This window comes from Rhinopithecus bieti, unplaced genomic scaffold (assembly GCF_001698545.2).
Source record: "Rhinopithecus bieti isolate Rb0 unplaced genomic scaffold, ASM169854v2 scaffold_35322, whole genome shotgun sequence".
NCBI classification, from domain to species: Eukaryota; Metazoa; Chordata; class Mammalia; order Primates; family Cercopithecidae; genus Rhinopithecus; species Rhinopithecus bieti.
Window position 1 is genome coordinate 105,162 of NW_016815256.1, and position 21,066 is coordinate 126,227.

Sequence of the window (21,066 nt, forward strand, 5' to 3'; positions counted from 1 at the left end):
AACTACATATTTTTAAAGTATAGCAGGAGTGACCCAGCTGATAATGGATATTATGAATTCATCCTATTAATGTTTCTTTCCATATCCTATCTCTGTACTTAAAGAGAAGACTGAAGACAGCAGGGGTAATTCAGAGAGAGACAGGCAGAACAGAGGCAGAGCAGAAGCCAAGTCTAGGAGCCTAGGGTGGTCCCAGGAAGTAGCATTCAAATAGTGAACTATGGTGACCATTACAGGTCAGTGTTCTACTAAGTTGGAATGGGTCTTTGGACATTTCTGTATTGGGTGTCTAGCATGTTGTGGATGAGCAACAAACTCCTTGGATATTACAAATTGGGAGGAAAAAAGGTAATCAGTAAAGAAACTGTTAAAGAGAAAAGCATCAAGCTCAAAACTTGACAGAATGAGAGTGCTCTATAATGGTGAGTTCCTGAGTGTGCAAAATAGAGATGAGGTCAATATGTGTTATAGTTTGTGCACACTTTTTCAGATAATCTGACTGTAGTTTCTTCTTCTAACCTATAAAAGCTCATGAAGAAAATGCCAGATTCAACCTCTTAGTCTATTGTCTGATCTATGTTCTTTGGAAACAATTTCAGGTGCACATTTCTCTCCCTAAGCCTCCCTAAGCCCAACATCCTTAAATGTTTTCCAATACCCTGCTGTTTTCCAGAAACACCATTAGCCTTTTGTATATCTAATCCAAATCTTCTGCTATTTGTCTGTAACCTCTTACACATTCTGTCATAGTATTTGAATCACTTAAACCTGCATTAAAGTTTGGTGAAGTTTAAGGGAAATTTTTTTTTCTAGGTTTACTTTACTTAATTTTCTTACGTTTATGATTTTATCACACTTATTTTCGTAAGTATTGAAACTCATGACAATGAGTCCATTACTACAATGAAGATTCGTATCAAAAATAAATTAAAAGGTCAGTATCTAAAATTGTTCTATGAATACATGTGTCTTTACTTTGCCTAAATTAATTATTTACTCACCAGTATCTTCTTCCATAGGTAAGCACCTGAGTTCACCCTAGGATCAGGTCAAACTAGCAATCTGTCATTCGACTGCCTCTCTCCTCTGGTAATATTGCTCCTGAAATTTTTTCATTTTCATAAAATTTTTTAAGCAAAATGTTTCATGGAAGTCCTCTGTAATCATTTAAAAAACTAATCTCTAAGATACTGACGCTTCTGAGATGCAATCACTTTTTCTGCTATTGCCACATACAAATTGCATGCTGTGCCAGGTGTAGATTGTTAAGCCCTGAACCATGGATCATATAGTCCTCCAGGGTTTGTTTTGGGTATTTTATTGTTGTTTTCTTTTTTTTTTTAAGTACTGAGGATATAGCTTCTGTTTAACAAATAGTACATAACAATAGTGGATTTCATTTGCAGGTAGGATTATTCCATTTGAGAAATAGAATATTTTCATGTGAACTTGCCAACAAATTATCCTTCTTCTCAGGGAGAAAATGTCCTAACCCACTCTGCCCTTGAATTCAGATTAGTTCAGATATACAGTTTATTCTTAGACATGTATTCTACAGTACATCAGGGTATAAAAAGTCAGTGATAATATAATGTTCCTGGAATTATGGTATACTGCCTGATAACAGCAAGAGGTTGTTACCATAAAGACATTTGAACACATTTCACAATGCCAGACCAGCAAACAATGGATGTCCATAGCCATACAGCTACCATCACCTTCTATTAAAAACACAGATCATACTGATGTCTGATAGTTTCCAACTTAGCTCTGTCTAGTGGAATGTCACATCAGTTTTTTCTTAACTGATTTGATTCACGCAGTATGAATTTATTGAGTGCCTACTGTATGTTCAGCACCATTTTTGGTAATAATGACAAGCAAATTAATAACATCCATGTCCTTCCTCAAAGAGAACAATTTTGGCTAGGCACGGTAGCTCATGCCTGTAATGCTAGCACTTTGGGAGGCCAAGGTGGACCACAAGATCAAGAGATCGAGACCATCCTGGCCAACATGGTGAAACCCCATCTCTACTAAAAATACAAAAATTAGCTGGGCATGGTGGCATGTGCCTGTATTCCCTGTAGGCTGAGGCAGGAGAATTGCCTGAATCCAGGAGGCAGAGGTTTCAGTGAGCTGAGATTGCGCCACTGCACTCCAGCCTGGCGACAGAGCAAGACTCTGTCTCAAAAACAAAAAACAAACAAACAAAAAAATTGTATAGAGAAGACAGATGTGTACATAAATAATTGCAATATGGCATGGTGTGATAAATGCTCAGGCAGTAATTTTTACAAGGTATTGTTACAGGATCCTTGGGGTGTTGCTTCACCAGCCAGAAACCTCTGTAGTCAGTGGCACCTTTGCCCAAGTCCTCTGTGGCTGGTGGCACCTTTGCCCGAGTTTTACTCTGCTCCACTGGGCTTGTTCTTCCCACTCAGTCTGGCAGGCTGCACTCAGTTTCTGCTACCAGCCTGGATCCCACACCTGCCAAGGATCAGCCAGGTAGAGGGGTAAGGGGTGTGTAAGCTAGCCTGGGGTCTGGCCACTGCACCTAGCCAGGCATGCTAGCTGAGGTGGGGTGGGCAGCTCCAAACTCCAGCATGGGTGCCAGCTCCCTGTGAAGCTGTGACTGGACAAGGCATACCATAAGCAGCTTCCATGGCTGACACTGGGGAATGTGGTGTGGCACCCAGAAGCTTGGAGATACCAGGAATCACAGCACCCTGAAGAGAATGTCACAGTCCATGTTCAGCAAGCAACTAAATCTGGGCTCCCTGCAGGGCCACAGCTCTTCATTCCTTCTCCCTTCTCTCCTTGTCACCTGCAATGTGGTGGGCAAGGGGTATGTTTCAGAGCTGTTTGTTTTATAGATCTTTTATTCCCACCATTCAGAGGATCCTGAATTCTTGTCCTGTATCCAAGAAGAATGAGGTAAGCAGACAAGCGGAGTGTGAGCAAGACAAAGAGGAGCTTTATTGAACAACTGAACAGCTCAGAGGAGACCTGCAGTAGGCAGCTCCTCTCTGTAACCAGGGTGTCCCAATGAGTGCTCAGGTATCAGCAGAGATGGTAGCTCCTCTCTGGTAGGCAGGTCCTCCTGACAAGTGTCCAGCTCTCAGCAGAGACACTTGTTCCTCTCTGCAGCTGGTTGTCTGTCATCTCCTTGAATCTGGCTGAGTCCAGGGCTTTTATGGGCCTCAGAGAAGAGGAAGTGCATGCTGATTGGTCCATGGACAGCCATGGGTTGGGCCAGAAAATGCACCACAAGTTCCCACATGGGTTGAGGATCTGGCAGCCCAGCCCTCAGGCTTCAGGCCCTCCCTGGGTTGAAGGTGGAGCTTCACCCAGGACCCACACTCTTCCATCCAGGAGCCTGTCTTCCTCCTGCCACTCTTCATGGTGCCCAGGCTGTTTGTGCCAAGCAGAGCCTGCAGGCCAGCACCAAGCTGCACTTGGCACCCCTTCAGCCTCCCTCTCATAATCATTGATGCCCAAAGTCCAGAGAGGGTTGAGGTGATAGGGTGCTGACAGTAGGGAGATGCAAGGCAGTAGGAGAAGACACTTCCAAGCTTGAAGGGGCAAAGGGGGGGCCTTTCCAGGCCCCCAAGAGTCCAGAGGCACCTGGGTCCACAGCCACAACTTGTGTGGATGCAGCCACACCTGGGAGGGCAGACCTCCTGCCTGCTCCCAGCTCCTACTGGCTTCATGGAACACGAAACCACCTCAAGCACATCTCTGCCTCTGGGCCCCTCTCTACCCTGCCCTCCGTGCCCAAACATGCTGCTCCCACTCCAGAGGGTGACTTGGCCCAGCTCCATCCCAGAGGCTCCCTGGGCAGTAGGCAAGGAGCAGGTGGTGTGGTGGCCCTGACCAACCCCACACAAATGAACCTGATTCTCCCAGCGCAGCCCTGCAAGTCGTGACTGTGCCTTCAGCCAGGTGCTCATGGGCCCCTGGGATACAGTGAGGAGTGAGGTTGAGGCCACAGCAGAGGCCCCAAGACTGTGAGCAGGTCCTGTCCGGCCATGCAAGGGTTGGAGTGATACAGTCAGCTGCCTCAGGGGCACGGGGCACAGGGGACCCACAGCCACCACTGCTGCTCCCGCAACCACTCCTCTGGCCACAGCTTGTGCCTCCCCGCTGCAGTTGGTGTGATGGCATTGGTCGCTCCAGACAGCCTGTGCTGCCATTAGTACCATGACAACACAGAAGAGGGAATACTAAATTCTGTCAATCTCTAAATTTTTCAAGGTATTTCTTCCATAATAAAGTACTGACTTTTCAAGAAAGTAAATTCCCATCATCATTAATATAATAGGAATTTGTGTCAGAAGCGTCTTCTCTTCCACCCCAACACCACTGTAACTTTGTTTCTTTCTTTCTTTTCTCCTTATAAATGTTTCTTGGGAAAGAACGGCCTTACTTATAAGAACTGACTTACTTAAAGACAGTTGCTTGTGGGGTAGGATTTAAGTCCCTAATCTCACTCCCCTAATGACTTTCCAAGCTTCTGAAATGCCTACTATTCATGCTTTAGCTTTATTTCAACTAAACCTAGCAAAGTTCTATAAACTGTTTTTTAAATTCAAAGATCCCTGGAAGTAAAGCATGTTTAACCATACAAATGTCTCACAAAATCTCAAAAAAAAAACCCTACATCTAAAATTAAACTCATGACTACTCCTACTAATCTGTTTCTTCTTCAGTCTTCCCAGTCTTTCCAAGTTACCTTCCATGTACCTGGCTGCTCTTGCCAGGAATAAGAAACTCATCAGATTTTCACCCACTCCACAAAAACTGTTCTTTTCAAGATTTGCCAAAGTTCCCATGTTGCTAAATCTAACATATATTGGTCTGTTCTCAATATTCTTCTTATTTGACTTATCTGAAACACTTGATACAGTTGATCACTTCTACCTTGAAACACTTTCTTTATTCAGCTCTCTGGACACCACGCTTTTCTTTTTTTTTTCTTTTTTTTTTACACGAAGTTTTTGCTCTTGTTGCCCAGACTGGAGCACAATGGCGTGATCTTGGTTCACTGCAACTCCGCCTCCCAGGTTCAAGCAATTCTCAGCCTCTCGAGTAGCTCAGATTACAGGCGACTGCCACCATGCCCAGCTAATTTTTGTATATTTACTGGAGATGGGGTTTCACCTTGTGGACCAGGCTGGTCTTGAACTTCTGACCTCAGGTGATCTACCCACCTCGGCCTCCCAAAGTGCTGGGATTACAGGCATGAACCACCACACCCAGCCACCACCCTTTTCTTTTATGATATTCCTCTCAACTTATTGTTTACTCCTTTTCAAAATTCTTTTTTTTTTTTTGAGATGGATTCTTGCTCTGAAGCCCAGGCTGGAGTGCAGTGGCGCGATCTCGGCTCACTGCAAGCTCCGCCTCCCAGGTTCACTCCATTCTCCTGCCTCAGCCTCCCAAGTAGCTGGGACTACAGGCACCCAAGACAGCGCTGGGCTAATTTTTTGTATTTTTAGTAGAGACGGGGTTTCACTGTGGTCTCAATCTCTTGACCTCGTGATCCACCTGCCTCGGCCTCCCAAAGTGCTGAGATTACAGGCATGAGCCACCGCACCCGGTCCAAATCCCAAATTCTTAACTGGTTTCTCTAATTCTGACTTCTGAATGGTAAAGTCCCCCTGGGTTTGGTACGTGGATCTTTTCTCTTTTTCTTTTTTTTCCAAACACATTCCCTTGACAATCTCAATCAGTCACATGTCTCTTAAGACCATGAGCCTTGTTATGGGCTCAAATGTGCTGCCTTCCAAAATTCATATGTTGAAGACCTAACCTCCAGCGCTTCAAAATGTGACTGTATTTAGGGATAGGGTCTTTAAAGATGTAATTAAGTTAAAATATGGCCATTAGGGTGTACCTTAAACCAATATTAGTGTCCTTATGAGAAGATATTAAGACACAGAGGGAAAATTACAGACACAGGGAGAAGACAGCCATCTACGAGCCAAGGAGAGATGCCTGAGAAAAAAACCAACCCTACAAACACCTTTATCTCAGACTTCCAGACTCCAGAACTGTGAGGAAATAACTTTTTGTTATTTAAGTCACCCAGGCTGTGGCACTTCATTATGGCAGTCCTTACAAATTAATACAAGCTAAATACATACATAAACTTAGTCTTTTATATCCAACTACTTACTCTATATCTCATTTTGGATGATTCAATAAACATCTTAATATATCCCAAACCAAGTTTCCCATCTAAGGAAATGGCAAAACCATCTCTCCAGTTGCTCACACCAAAAAGCTTGCAGTCATTCTCAACTCCTTTCTTTCTCTCTTACACCATGTCAACCCACTAGCAATCGTGTAGGGTCTACCTTCAAAATAGGTCCAGAAGACAGCTACATCTCACTCCCTCCACTGATGCCACCCTGGTTCCAGCCACCATGATCCCTCAATGGGATTATTCCATAAGCCTCCTAACCGGCCTCCCAGCTTCTGCTGTGGTGCCCAATTCATTCAATTTTCAACATAGCTTGCACAGTGATCTGAGTTAAACAGAAGTCAGATCATGCCATCTGTCTACTCAAAACCTTCCAGTGATTTTTAGCTCTCACTCCAAGTAAAAACCAAAGTCCTTACAATGGCAAATAAAATAAAATAAAATAAAACAACCCTCCTATATCACCAGTCTTCTCGCCTTTCTGACATCATTCCCTACTGCTTTTCCTGTCACTCTGTTATCCTTTGACAGTCACTACTCCAATCTTAGTTTTGTATGTGCTGCTCCCTTTGCCTAGATTGCTCCATACGCATCTACACATTGCTCAGGCTTTCACCTTTACTCACATTCTTCATACAGTTACTCAAACATCACCTTCTCAGTGAGAACTAATGCACTGTGATCAGTATATTTAAAACTACAGCTTTCCCTTACTGCCTAGCCTGGCTCTAACCCCATTTATTTTACCCCATAGCATGTATCACCTTTAAACATACTTTATGTTTTTCTTTTTATTTCCATTTATTTATTTATTTATTTAGATTTTTTTTTTTTCTGTGGCCCAGGCTGGAGTGCAGTGGCAAAATCTCAGCTCACCGCAAGCTCTGCCCCCAAGTTCAAGCGATTCTCCTGCCCTAGTCTCTCGAGTAGCTGGGACTACAGGTATGTGCCACCATGCACAGCTAATTTTTGTATTTTTAGTAGAGATGGGGTTTCACCATGCTGGCCGGGCTGGTCTTGAACTCCTGACCTCAAGTGATCCTCCCACGTCAGCCTCCCAAAGTGCTGGAATTACAGGTGTGAGGCACAATGCCCGGCTTACAGATTTCTTAATTAAAATGTTTTCTTTATTATATAATTCTTAACTATATTACTTTTAGGTTATCTCACTTACTATATGCCTGCCCCACTCCCCACAACCACCCAATTAGAATGTAAGTTCTGCAACATCAGAGCTTTTCTGTTTGTTTGATTCACTGTTTAAATTCATACAAGGCGATCAATAGATTTATGTTCAGTGAATCATATATTATTACTGGTGTAATTTAAGACTTGTCTATCCATTAGACTGTAAAGTCCATAAAAAGAGGAACAACATCTGTTTTCCTCACCACTGTATTTTTAATACCTAGCATTGTCACAGGCTAGAAAGTTATTTAAATATCATTTTACCAATAAATAAATGAATAGATGGATTATACTTCGGAATGAATTATTTCAAAAGAGATTTAAAAGCCCATCACCTTGAAAGTGACTTACAAACATGCAACTAAATGTGAATCAAATCAATTATTTATTGATAAAAGTAATAAAATAACATGATGTAATGTAAAAGAATATATCATTACAGAAAATCACTTAGCTATTCAAAATAAAACATTCAAAGATAAAGTAAATCTTGTAAACATAACACTGGGTGATATACAGCAAATTTCAGAAAAATACATGTATCTACCTTATGAATGTAAAACATGCAATGACTTTTGTGCTATCTACCTTATGAATGTAAAACATGCAATGACTCAACTTATTGCTAAGAGAGATACGTACACGCAAAAAAAAAAAAAATAAAATAAAAGAAACGCATGTGAATGGTAAGTACCAAATTCAGAAGAATATATATCTCAACAGAAAAAGGAGGAGATTATAATTAGGAAAAGGCACATGAAAGATTTCAACAGGATCTGTAACATTTTCTCCGGATAACTAGTTGTGAATACATTGCTGCTCATTAAAGTGTTATTTATACATTTTTGTTTGTCTGAAATAATTCCAAATAATTCCACAATCCAAGAGAAGCTTTAAACTATCTCCATGTTTCTCTGTGTTTTTTCTTTGCTATCCTACTTAAACTAGCTCTTTAGTGTTCCCCGGGAGGCATAATCATATTGCCAATGATCAAGTTGCTTGCTCATTCAAAGTCTGCCTCTTTCTGTTGTGCACTGAATTCTAACTAATGTTAACACTTTGGTATATGGAGAAAAATCATTTCCTTGAAAACTGGTTTTTATTCCTTAAAATAAGCTGTCATCTAATATCATGTATGTGTCTACTCTATAATAGCTATTAATAGAAATAAAGTTAAATTAGAAACATGGCTAGGTTTCTTTCATCTATATTTCCAGAAGAATGATTCTGAAGAAATCACTAAATATAGTTTCCAGTCCAGATAACATGTATTCTTATTCGGCCAACCGGTGTCACTCATGGCTGTATGTGGTTCTTAACTCTTAATATTCAAGGCCTGAAGGATGTGTGAAGGGGGAAAACATTGTCACAAAACTTTTGGCATAGAGATTAAAAGTGCCAACAAAAAATTTAAATGTGATTAATCATTTTATGTGGGAAGGCCTACTATGGTATGAGAAAACCACAGATTATAAAGCTTAAAATGACACTTAGCAATGAGCCCTGTAATGTTACAGAGAGAAAAACCATGTGTAGTTAGTAGAGTTTGTGTCAGATCTTATGTTTACTCAGATTCTAGACTATTACTTTAAGCCCTTTTCCCAGAAAACACAGTCTAGTGATATCTCCAGAAGGAAAGGAAAGGATCTCACTTTTTGAGAACTCTGTCGGCTCCTGTTAGGTATGTTAAAGATGCCATCATTTTTCACTCTCACAACGACTTCGTAAGTTAGGAGTTATAAATCCATTCTCTTAAAGAGCAAACTGGGCTCAGAGAGGCTGTGTCACTTGCCCTGCCTCCCAAAAGAAACAAGAGACAGGACCAGAATCTAGGCAGGATTTGTCCAAGTCCAGGGCTGTGCTTGCTCCACTCTGCCTGCTCCTCTAAATAACCTAGTAATGAGCCGGGAGGAGGAAGGGGATATTATAGCAATCATCAATGCCCTGTGGTCTAAATGTCTCACCCAAAGAAGTGAACATTCTTGTTATAATGTTTTGTGGTCCTCCAAAGAGTCACAGTACATAATAGGATATACACTATAGGCCGGGCACGGTGGCTCACGCCTGTAATCCCAGCACTTTGGGAGGCCGAGGCGGGTGGATCACGAGGTCAGGAGATCGAGACCATCCTGGCTAAAACAGTGAAACCCCATCTCTACTAAAAATGCAAAAAATTAGCCGGGCGTGGCGGCGGGCGCCCGTAGTCCCAGCTACTTGGGAGGCTGAGGCAGGAGAATGGCCTGAACCTGGAAGGGCGGAGCTTACAGTGAGCCGAGATCGCACCACCGCACTCCAGCCTGGGCGACTGAGTGAGACTCCGTCTCAAAAAAATAAAAAAAATAAAATAAAAAAAATAAAAAGGATATACACTATATCTGTGGTTTTACATTTTCATGGGACAGGGAAGTAATCTGCAGGAAAAATGTCTAAAAGTCTCTTTAGGGGAGCGATAATGAAAAAAAAAAGCTTAAGAAACACTTCTCTATATGTTTCAAAAACAAAAATGCAAGTCAATTTTGAAGTCATTTCTCAGACTGTACATACAAACTCAAAGTCAAGGTATGTGTTTCTCGATTCTATTGAATATGTGTTTTCAAGCATCATTGGTTCTTTTCTTTTATTAGCCACAGGTTTTATGCTGGTCAAAGCATTGGTTTTAGAGTCAAGTGGATTTATCAAGTTGTCAAATCAGCTCAACTACTCATAAGTTTTGCAATTACTTGAACTTTCTGAGTTTCATCTTACAGGACCATTGAAATATTGAAATGCAATAGCATGTGAAATGCCTAACATAAAGTAACTTTCAATAAATGTGAATTCTTTCCCCCACATTGGGCTATTAATTTCTTTGGGTAGTAAATCTCTATTATAGGAAGAAGAATATAAGAATTGGTTACAATAAAGGCTGTTTTACTTTGGGGAAATAACTGAATATTTTTGACCTTCATAGAATTATGCAGCTTCCAGGTGGTTGTGGTTTAGTATTTGAGCATTTAGAAAAATAGGAGAGAGCTGTATAAGAATGTAGTAACAGAATTTGTTGGAGTATTATAAAGGAGAACTTTAAATGGACTGTGACAGAGGAAAAAGTAAATAAAATACTTATTTCAGTCATTACCATTAGTGGTCAGAAGAGCTTGTATTTAAATAGTGAAATCACAGAGAATAAATATCTTAAAGGAAAGAAAGGAATAGAAAGCAGGTAAACTGACCTTTATCAAGATTTATGTTTCTGATGTTGTGATATAGCATACATAATATGCTTCAATGCAACTGTTTGAATTCCAGAATGTTTTCAGTGGAGGACTGCATCCCCGCCCCATTGTGCTAGCTTAAGAACATGACAATTAGAATTGTAATCTTCATAATTTTCATATTTAATATTTCCCCTTTCCTTCTATAATAGGTAATATAAAAATTTAGCTAAACTTGTGCCCCAATTCAGATTTAATTCAAATAAATATATTATCTCATATCTGTAAGCTTAAAAATATCTTCACCAACAAATTTCATATTTCGAAGAACTTGCTTTATAGGTAAACTAATATTAATACTCATGTTTGTCTTTCTACATTAACATAATTGTCTTAGGCTCTCCCCTACAATTTTAAAAGGGCATATACCAAGTGGAAAGAATTATATATACAATAAAATATAATATATACGTAGAATATACATTTTTATTGAACAATGAATGTGTATATGCCTGTTCATCTAAATCTTATGTCTTATGTGTGTTTGACAATCTTGCTGTGATAATCACATAGGCATTAAAAATTGGCACATTTTATTTCTCCAGGGAAGAAATAATATCACTTTAATTATACTTATCACCATGGTAAAGTAGCGGCAATTTAGAAATACACTGGATCAGGTTATAAACAAGTAACTCAAGAACTGAGACACTGGCTGAAAATAATGAGGTGAAGAAAAAGACAAAATTTGACAGAGTTTTTATTTCTATTTGTTAATAACAAAAGGAATCATCATTTTACTGAATATATAGCTACTGGTTATAATGATTTCAGAACAAATAATCTTGTCCAGGGGGGTTTATTCATCTTAGTCTTTACTTATCTTATTCTTACCTGAGAAGAGCACAAATAAAATTTCTCATCAGAAAAGTAGACATGGCTCCCAACTACCTTTGTATCAACAATCCACCAGTGTTCATTTCAAGGCACCGTCTCTATCTCCAGATGGCCTAGGTCAATGTCCATTAAATATTGGAAAAATTAAACTTTGAAGTCCCAAAGTGGTGAAAGAAAAATTAGCATTCCAAAATCCTTCCTTGCTGCTGCTTCTTTATTTTAACATATTTGAAACTATTACTAGAAACTTTAAAATATCTAAACCTTCCTTTTTTCACACCCTGTCTCACATCACTTCCAAAATACATGTTTTGAAGTTCAATTCCCAAGTTTTACATTATGTCTGCACTTCTGGCTAATTCTAGTATTGAGTACTCTGGATGGGCAATTTTGCTTCATTCTGTTATAATTATACGTCAGTTACACTACGTGAATGCAGTTTTCCACATAAATGGTGTTGACAACAATTGATATTGTGGTCCAGAGGCTATAGAAGTGGTCAAAGCCCTAGTTGGGAGAATAGCTTTTACAAATGTTGTTTAAATGGATTAGCTTATTTCCTTTCCTTTCTGCTGCCTATTTTCCACCTCTTGTTTAGAATGAACCAACATTTTAATAGCCAGGACTAGACAAGTAGTGGTGAGGGGAGGCATTCAAATGAAATGATAGTTTATCTAGAGAACATGAAAGGAATCCACACTTAACTTTCTTCATCACTTTCCCCTATTTCAGAACTTGCATAAACTTCTGTAAAGTCTTCAGTTCTTGTTTTGTTTATTTGGGATAAAATGAATTATCATCTCATCTACACACAAGGAGCAAAATACACAGGCAGCCTTGCATGGATCATAGACATGAGAAAACAGCATTCTCAAAGTTTTTAAAGATCAATTAATTTTGGAAGAATTTTACAAGACTGATTTTGCTATCTTTTCAAATAAGCACTTCTGTGAATTTTTAAGTTTGAAATGCTATATTCAAGTAATTTCCATTTATATATAAATATAGCAATCAAAATATACTTAGCATTGCATGACATCACACAAGGTACTTTATGAAAAGGAAAAGAGCCATTTACAAACCCCAAAAAAGTAATGCTAGAGTCTGCAGAAAACAAAGCTGTATTCCTATTACAGAAAGAGCTGGATCTTTCTCCTTTGATCTCAGATGCTCCTCTGGAATTTACATAACAGAGCTTAGACATGATCAATAACCTAAACAAGCTTAAAATCTTGTGTTCCAAAACATACCTTTTAACTGAATGTCTGCATATACTTTTCATAAACTTTGGATGAATCATCAGGATCAAAACCCAAAAAGCCTCCATTCACCAACACCCACCTAGTGCCAGTCACTACTTTGAAACTTACTTTGAAAAAAGTGCTGAAAAAACTGTCTGAAGCACAGACGTGGTATATTAGGGTAGTTCAAGGTCTGAGAGAAGAGATACAATTTGTTCTACTCATGTCTTCAACATTTACATCTGCATTTTTTAGCTTGCAACTTTAAGAAATGGTTTGAGTTGCTTTCTTCTGCTTTGTTTTATAACAGACTTGAAAGAAGTCAGTTTTGTCCTTCCAGATATCCTGGCAGATGCTATTGGATTGATACTAACCACTGCCATTTTAACACTACACAAACAAAACATAGATTCATTCTGAACCATAGCAGTAAATGTTCTGCAGTAACAAATGAATTTTTAAAATATAGATACGTTAGGATGACAGGTTAAACTGGTTTAGAGGGTCCCTGTGGATAAGAAGTATATACTGGAATACAGATTGATCTCTGGAAGCTCTAGAATTTGATGTGAAAGATATAGTGAGTGAAAACTATCCTGGGGTTCAACCCTCTGTCAAAGATTCATCTTTAGTTCTGCTTAGTAAGAACTCCATACCCATGAGAGAGATAGAGAAAGCAAGGAATGAGACCATTATGATCACTTTTGGTTGATATGCTCTTATGGCTACACCCATCTGAAAGGACTGTGCTTCTTTAGAACATGCCATGAAAAACAGGCAGAGAATATAGAAACTGGAAATGCAATCTATGGACAGAACTACTTTAAAAGAAAATATTTGCCTGATTCTTCTCCAAGGAATCAATAGATCTTCAGTGTCATATAACAAAACTCAAAGGGAAACATCAAATCCCTCAAAAGTCTTAGGTATCTGACTGTGAGTCATCAACCTAGTATGTCATTCTCTTCTGTATTACAAAATAACTCATTTCCTCTCTTTCAACAAATATTTGTTCTATGTCTGCCATGTAACAGGAGCTGTGTCCTGGGCATTAAGAAAACAGCAGTGAACAGGAGAAGGTAACCATACAAAGATCACAGACAACAGTACTTCACACATTATTCTTCATAAGTTCCTTATGAGACTAAGTCACTGAGAATAGCATTGCAAAGTGTTACACACTAAACTTTCTTCACTTCCCTTTTCGGACCTTCAGGCATTTCAACCACAAGTTCATAGATCTGTTTACAATAATCTTGTTGATTTATATGGCAATGGAATAATGAATTTTCAAATCTAAGATGTGTGCACCAAAGGGTTCATGTTGACTCACATGAAATTTAAAGGAAGAATTACACTGAATTTTAGAAGCCAGCATATAGTAATGTTGTTTCTTTATAACTTATTTCAATTTTATTTAATCTATGAATATTCAACCTAACATTAAAAGTATTGTAGAACATCTATATGATTTTTGTTACATAAAAGAATTACATTAGCTATTTCCAGTGGCATCTATTTTACATAAACAGCCATACCAGGGGTTGGCAACACAGTACGGAGCACAAATGAGTTTTCCTGATAAAATAAATACTAATACTTCAGAAAATGTATCTATCTTATTGAGACCTCCAGATAATTTGAACAGCATAGAACTACCAGGATGCTCCAGTCACTTCAGAACTTGAATTGGTCATTTTGTTAGAAAACTTGAAAATAGATTCCTATTAATCTATATCGCATGAAACAGGAAAACCCTCACTAATCTATGTCAAATGATTTCATATATGGTCTTTGCTCAAGTTAAATTCAACTGGTTTTTTAAATTTAAACAACATGTAACTACTGGGTGATAGATGTATGTGCTAATTAAAATGCCACATTTCAAAAAAAGATTTGGGCAGAATGGAGCCAGTTATTTACCTGGGAAAAGAGAAAGTATTTCCAGTCATCGTGGAATACTTATAAACCAAGTAGATCCAGAGGCCATATTTGCATTTTGTGCTAATACCATTTCTATCTATATGCCCCTACCTTACTCTCTGGCATGAACCTTCTATATTATAGGGGCTCTAATGATAGCCTCCAGTCACTTGTCAAGGACAGCTCCCTTGCACCTGCTATTCTTCCCCCTAGAAATAATCTTCTAGATGCACATATGGCTGCCTTTTTTTCTTCTGTCAGATTTTAGCTCAAAAGTTCTCTCCTCCCAGAAACCTTTCTAGATCACCTATGTTCATTTGGTAACAAAAATTGCTTAACAAATAAACCCAAAGGTAATGGTTCAAACACAATAAGGGTTAACTTCTCTTTCAGTGAATAGTTCAGGCAAATCTTACAGGTTGCAGCCAAAGCAAGAGCCTTTACTCCACACAGTCATTTGGGTACCCAGGCTGACAGTGGTGCCGCCTTTTTTAACAGATGACTTTCAAGATTCCTTTGGTTACTCTACTCATTGTTGTGACTTTACAGCTCACAAAAGAAGTAAAAGCACTAAAATCATGTGATAAAGACCTGAAGTGACACACTTCACTTCTTCTCATAGACTATTGGAAAGAACTTACCCAAATGGTTACTGCACTCTGTAGTGTATTGAAATTTAGAAATTAAGTGTAGTTGGGAAGCCACGTGTTCTGTCATGGTAGAAAAAGTGGAGAATGAACTTTGATGGACAGCTAGCAATGGCTACTATAGTACACTAGCTTTAAGTCACTTTCAGTAGGTTTCTATCTTTCCGCTTAATACGTAAGATCTTCAAGGCAGGAACTTTGTCTATCTTGCTCATGTCTACATGCTTGACATAAGAATAGTACTTGGCACTGAAGAGATTATCAAACAATATTTGCTAGCTGATTTACCAGGCCAATGCCTCTAAAGACTTTTGTGGAATGAAACCCAGATATTTATTTGCCATGGCTCTCTGATGCCCAAAAGTCTGCTTTCAGAAATAACCATGTTCATCTCTTCTTACTTGGTGCCCTTTCATAACTATCAAATAATGGAACACTTCCTAGCATTATTGAGAAGCTGCCATGTGCCATATACCACTAAATGTTCCATATGTATTGTCTCATTTAATCTTCACAATAACCCTAGCAGGTAGGTACTCTTATTAGTCCATTTTTACAAATTAAGAAACTGAGCCTTAGGAAGTAACTTACATAATAGTAGTCACTTTGTAAGTAATTTGCTCAAGGCCCATGGTGGATAAGGTAATACAACTTGGACTTAAATCCAGTCCTAGAACTCAGTCTCCAGAGCCCAAGCTTTTAACCATTAAGCCATATGGCCTCCTAAAAATTATTAATTCATTTAAAGCAGTGGTTGTCAACTGGGGACAGTTTTGGCAATGTCTGGAGACATTTTTGATTCCCATGACTGGGATAGGGATGTTATCAGTATGTAGTGGATATAGATAAGGATGCTGTTAAACATCCTAAAATGTACCTGATCACCCCCAGAAAAAAAAAAAAAAAAAGAATTATTCAGTTCAAAATGTCAACAGTGCTGAGGTTGAGAACCCTGATTTAGAAGGACATGCTATTTAGGCAGTGACATGTTGCTTTGAATAAATCATAAGCAAAGGTCTTCTTATTCTGATTTTTTTCAAAGGTTATTTTTTGTTCACTTGAAAATTCTTTTTGAGATTGTCCTATTAGGTTGTTATTTACTTCCTCTTTTTTATACCTCAGCTTCTAATTGCCATTTGCCCCTGGATATTTTGTTATCTTTTTAAAGCTTAAGTTGCCTTTTGTGACAGCTCGGGAAAGTCTCCACTGCTTTTTACTCAAATACCTTTCCGTATCCTACCTCTTTAATGACACCTTACTCTACAGGTTAGTAACCTTTGTGACAATCTCCCCTACCCAGACCTAAATCAAGTGTTCATAGAGCTCCCTCTTCCCTCATTGTCTTACCAAAAGTACTTATCCCATTTGAGGCCACTGTGTTCTCTTGAACATAGCCAGGATTTTAATGAACACTTAATGTAAATCCACTCATCTTATTTAAAAAGTAAAATGAAAATGGCAAGTTAATAGCAAAACCAAGATGAGACACATGGCCTCCTAACTCCCAGTTGATTATTATTTGTAAGATACCACATAACCTCCTACCTGAGAAAATGTCCAAATGCATTTATACTTTCTCGTATTAATGATTTAATATAATTATATCTAAAAGTAGAGTTAAATATCTTAATTTCTAAGCAAGTTGTTTGATATCAGTTGCTTTTATATTTGTATATTTGCTCTGACACTAAAATGTCTCAAGATGTTGTTTACAAAATCAAAACTACTGATTTTACTAATCACATTGCCCCTTCGCTGGCTTTATAGTCAGACAATATGAATATAGCCTTATAGAATTTTAATTGGAATGTTTTATTTTTAATATAATAGTATCTAGTAAGCTTGGTAATGACAGAGAGCATGAAGAAACTCCAGCATCCAAGAAAAGAATGTTGAGAATTTTACATTTCCTTTAACCTGTTGCCCAGAGTTTTGACTTTAACTTAAACTGATTTGGGAGGTAGCAGGAATGACAGGATGGAGGCAAGAGATGGGTAGTGAGGATGATGAAAGAAAAAAAGACTACAGATGAAAAAATCCACTTAAAAAAAAAAAAAAGGAAAACCAATCTGAGCCACTCAGAAAGCAAATGGCCCCAAATGTGAACCACCACCAAATCCAGGCTCTCCAGGTGTTTTCTTTCCTTTTCCTACAGAGACAAGACTGTCAGGATGTCAAACACCTGACTGAACTCTGCCGCCCTGCACCATGAATTCCAGAGCTATGTGTGTCATTCTGCCCATCTGTTTCTAATTTAACATACTCTTTCTCTCCAGATAGCTTTACAAATAGCTAAGCACACTTAATGTGGTGACCCAACCAGGAAGGATGTGTCAGACTGCTAGCTCTGGTGCTCCTTTCAAATGAGTGTTTAGACAGAGAAAACATGACCAGCAGCTATTCCTTACCATCGATTTCCATGGCAGTGAGCACGTCAAATCTCTATATGCTCTTTCTTGTGACTTTGGCTGCTGTTTCACTGTAATTATCTTAAAAGAACTATAGGTAAAATCTAGGCATTCTCATGAATATGAATTTTTATGGAAATGAACATCAAGTATGGAATGTAAGCATGTGTAGAACAATGAAGAAGCAACAGATGTGAATGAGCGAGAAGGGGAAAACAAGAGGAACCAGATGGTTAACACCCTTATGAAAAATGAATACGAGATGCAGCACAATTGCCCTCTTGGTAGAAATAGAAATATTGTAACCTTAAAGAGAATTTGGTACCCAGTTTAATCTTTTCCTGTCCCCTATTATTCTGCTTCTTGCCACTGTACTGTAATGCTGACTCTGAGACTTTTACAACCCCAGAGTGTAATATTTGTCATGGAACACTAAACCACACAATTAAAGAATACACTTATCCATGTCACATCATACCTGAATGGTTGGCTGAGCCTGGAAAGAATAGGAACAAAGAAAAGGAGAAAAAGAAGCACCCTTAAAATATTCCCAGTAAAAAAAGTAGCAAACATGAGAAAGATAAATGTATAGGGTTTCTCTTTCTCACTTTTGCCACTCTTTCAAATATATAAGCTATAAGAGATTAGATAATAAGATTTTAGGTATAAAACATCTCATAGATATAAATGAGATATAAAACATTCAATTAGATGGTAATTGGATATAAAAGATTCAATAGAAGTGGATTTTTAAATATAAATTGACATTAAAAGTCCCAAAATTGTATAAGGTAACCTCCACCAAATATGCAAACACATGTGTTATGGATATAAAATCATAATACACAAATTATTCTGTGTTCATTAAATAGTTTAAGATATGACTTTTTTCACACTGCAAAATCATTCAGTTTATCATAACTCAGACTAAGAGGCATCTTGTGCCTATAGAGTTCTCAAAAATATCCTGCATATGCTAAGGTCCCTTATAGACATAAATGAAGTAAAATAAAATAAAATTGAAAGGAGAACTATGAAAGAAGAAAGGCAAATTAGCATTAAGCCTTTTCTATGGGTTTTTGTCCAAGCCATGTTCTTTAATATGAAGAGAGAACTTACAATGTTTATTTAAAAAAATAAATGAATGGACTGAGAAGTACATTTGACTCCAACTCTAATTGGTCTTAGACTAAAAGATATGATAAGGTATTACTTTGTATGACCATATTAGTAAAGGCATAATTTGACCTGTATTTTCAGGGGTGCAGGTGCCAGAACTCAGTCTTTTTTATCACCAACAGATTTTTCTTCTCTTATATCTTATTGGTCATATTGTGCCACATAGCCACTCCCAGTTCTCTGGGAAGTAGAAAAAAGTGAGTATTTAGCTTTTTAATCCTTTATGAGGGAAGGTGGCAAAGCAGAAGGGGTTGGGAATGGATATTTAGTGAGCCGACAATGTCTGCCATGAGCATCCTTTTTAATTTGCTTTCCAATGAAAGAGGTATTTGTGACTGGTTCTACTCTTCTGTCGCCTTCCTGCTTTGAAAGCAAATGTGATGCCCTGATCTGTAGAAGGCACCAATATCATGGAGCTGAGAAGCCAAACTGCCAAGGAGAGCAGAACAGAAAGGTGAAGAGCACCTGAGTCTTTACTGATGTCACCAAGCCAATGCACCAGCATAGACTCACTTCTTTCCAGACCTTTCCCTACATGAGAAAAATAATCCCCTATTTGTTTTAGCTGCTGTTGCTCTTTTGCATGTTAAGGTGGTACTCTATTGAATACTTTAACATTTTCCAGGTCAAGATAGAAAACCCTTCAAATGCCAATACACAGAGAATTGGCATGGGGTGCAGGTCGCAGGGCAATAAGAGAGAAGCAAAGTGGAGGCAAATTCCAATTCTCATGGAAAAAAAATTAAAGCTAACAATGTACTTCAGGATTAAGAGACTAGGAAAACTGGAAGATGGATTATAACATCTGAGGAAAGAAAGAATCCCAAACCACAGATAAATCTATTGCTTAAATCCCACAATCTCTGCACAGACTTTAAAAATGTCCTACGTGCTTTTCTTCAAGATACCTGTGCATTAACATTGTGTAAGCAGGGAAGACAAAACAAAATAAAATAAAAGGGAGATTGTCCAAAATGTTGAACAGAGAATGAAGTTTTATAAAATTAAAACCAAAAGACAGAATAATTAAGAAGATTAAATATATGTGTCTCTTGTACAAAAAAGCTAAAATCAATATAGAAACCATTTTCAGATTTCAGATGAGTAGAGACTATCTTTCAACTAAACTATGACAAGCAAAAGACAGATAAAATACCGTCCCCTGGAAAACTCCAATTCTGTAACTGAGAGAAGACCCAGTAAAGTCCTTTTGAAAGAACTAGCATGATTTTGAAAAAAAAATATTTAATCCAACTCCTTCATTTTACGGATGGGAGTTTATGAACCAGAGAGGCTACATTATCAAACAGAATAAACCAAATATTTATAACATTATAAGGATATTTGTTAAAAATAATAATTAACATTCACAGGTCAGTCACTTTTCTTACCAATTTATTCACACTCTCATTCAGCACTAACAACAACCCTATGAGATCATCATCTCATAGTTAACTGCTGTGACCTCTATTTTAGAATTGAGAAACAGAGCATCAGGAGCTTAAATAACTCGCTTAACATAAAACATGGAGTCAACTAAGGCTTCCATTTAACCAGGCTATCAAACACAAAGCCCTCATTCTTACAATACTCTTCTAATGATAGTTCCATCTTTATGAACATTCCAGGTAATTTTATTTCACTTTTCACTGAGAACAAAACAAGTTACAATTTGATAGCACAATACGGTGACTATAGTCAATAACTTAATTGTATATTTCAAAATAACTTAAAGAATGTAATTAGATTATTTGTAACTCAAAAGATAAATGTTTGATGGGATGGATACCCCATTCTCCACGATGTGCTTACTTCACATTGCATGCCCGTATCAAAATGTCTCATGTACCCCATACTTACATCTTATGCTATCTACTTTGAAATTGTCTTATTTTATTTATGTATATATATATGGGGTAGGTGTCCACTTTTCTTCTCCCACATATGTGTGTGTGTGTGTGTGTGTGTATACATATATATAAAATATATATATATATAAATATATTTGAAAGAGTAGCAAAAGTGAGAAAAGAAACCCTATGCATATATAAGTGTATATGCATATATATAGGTAGGTTTATCTGTGTGTATATATATACATATATACACACACATACAACTATGTACTCATAAACATTTTTAAACACCAAGTTACATGTAACAATGTGTCAAAGATGGATA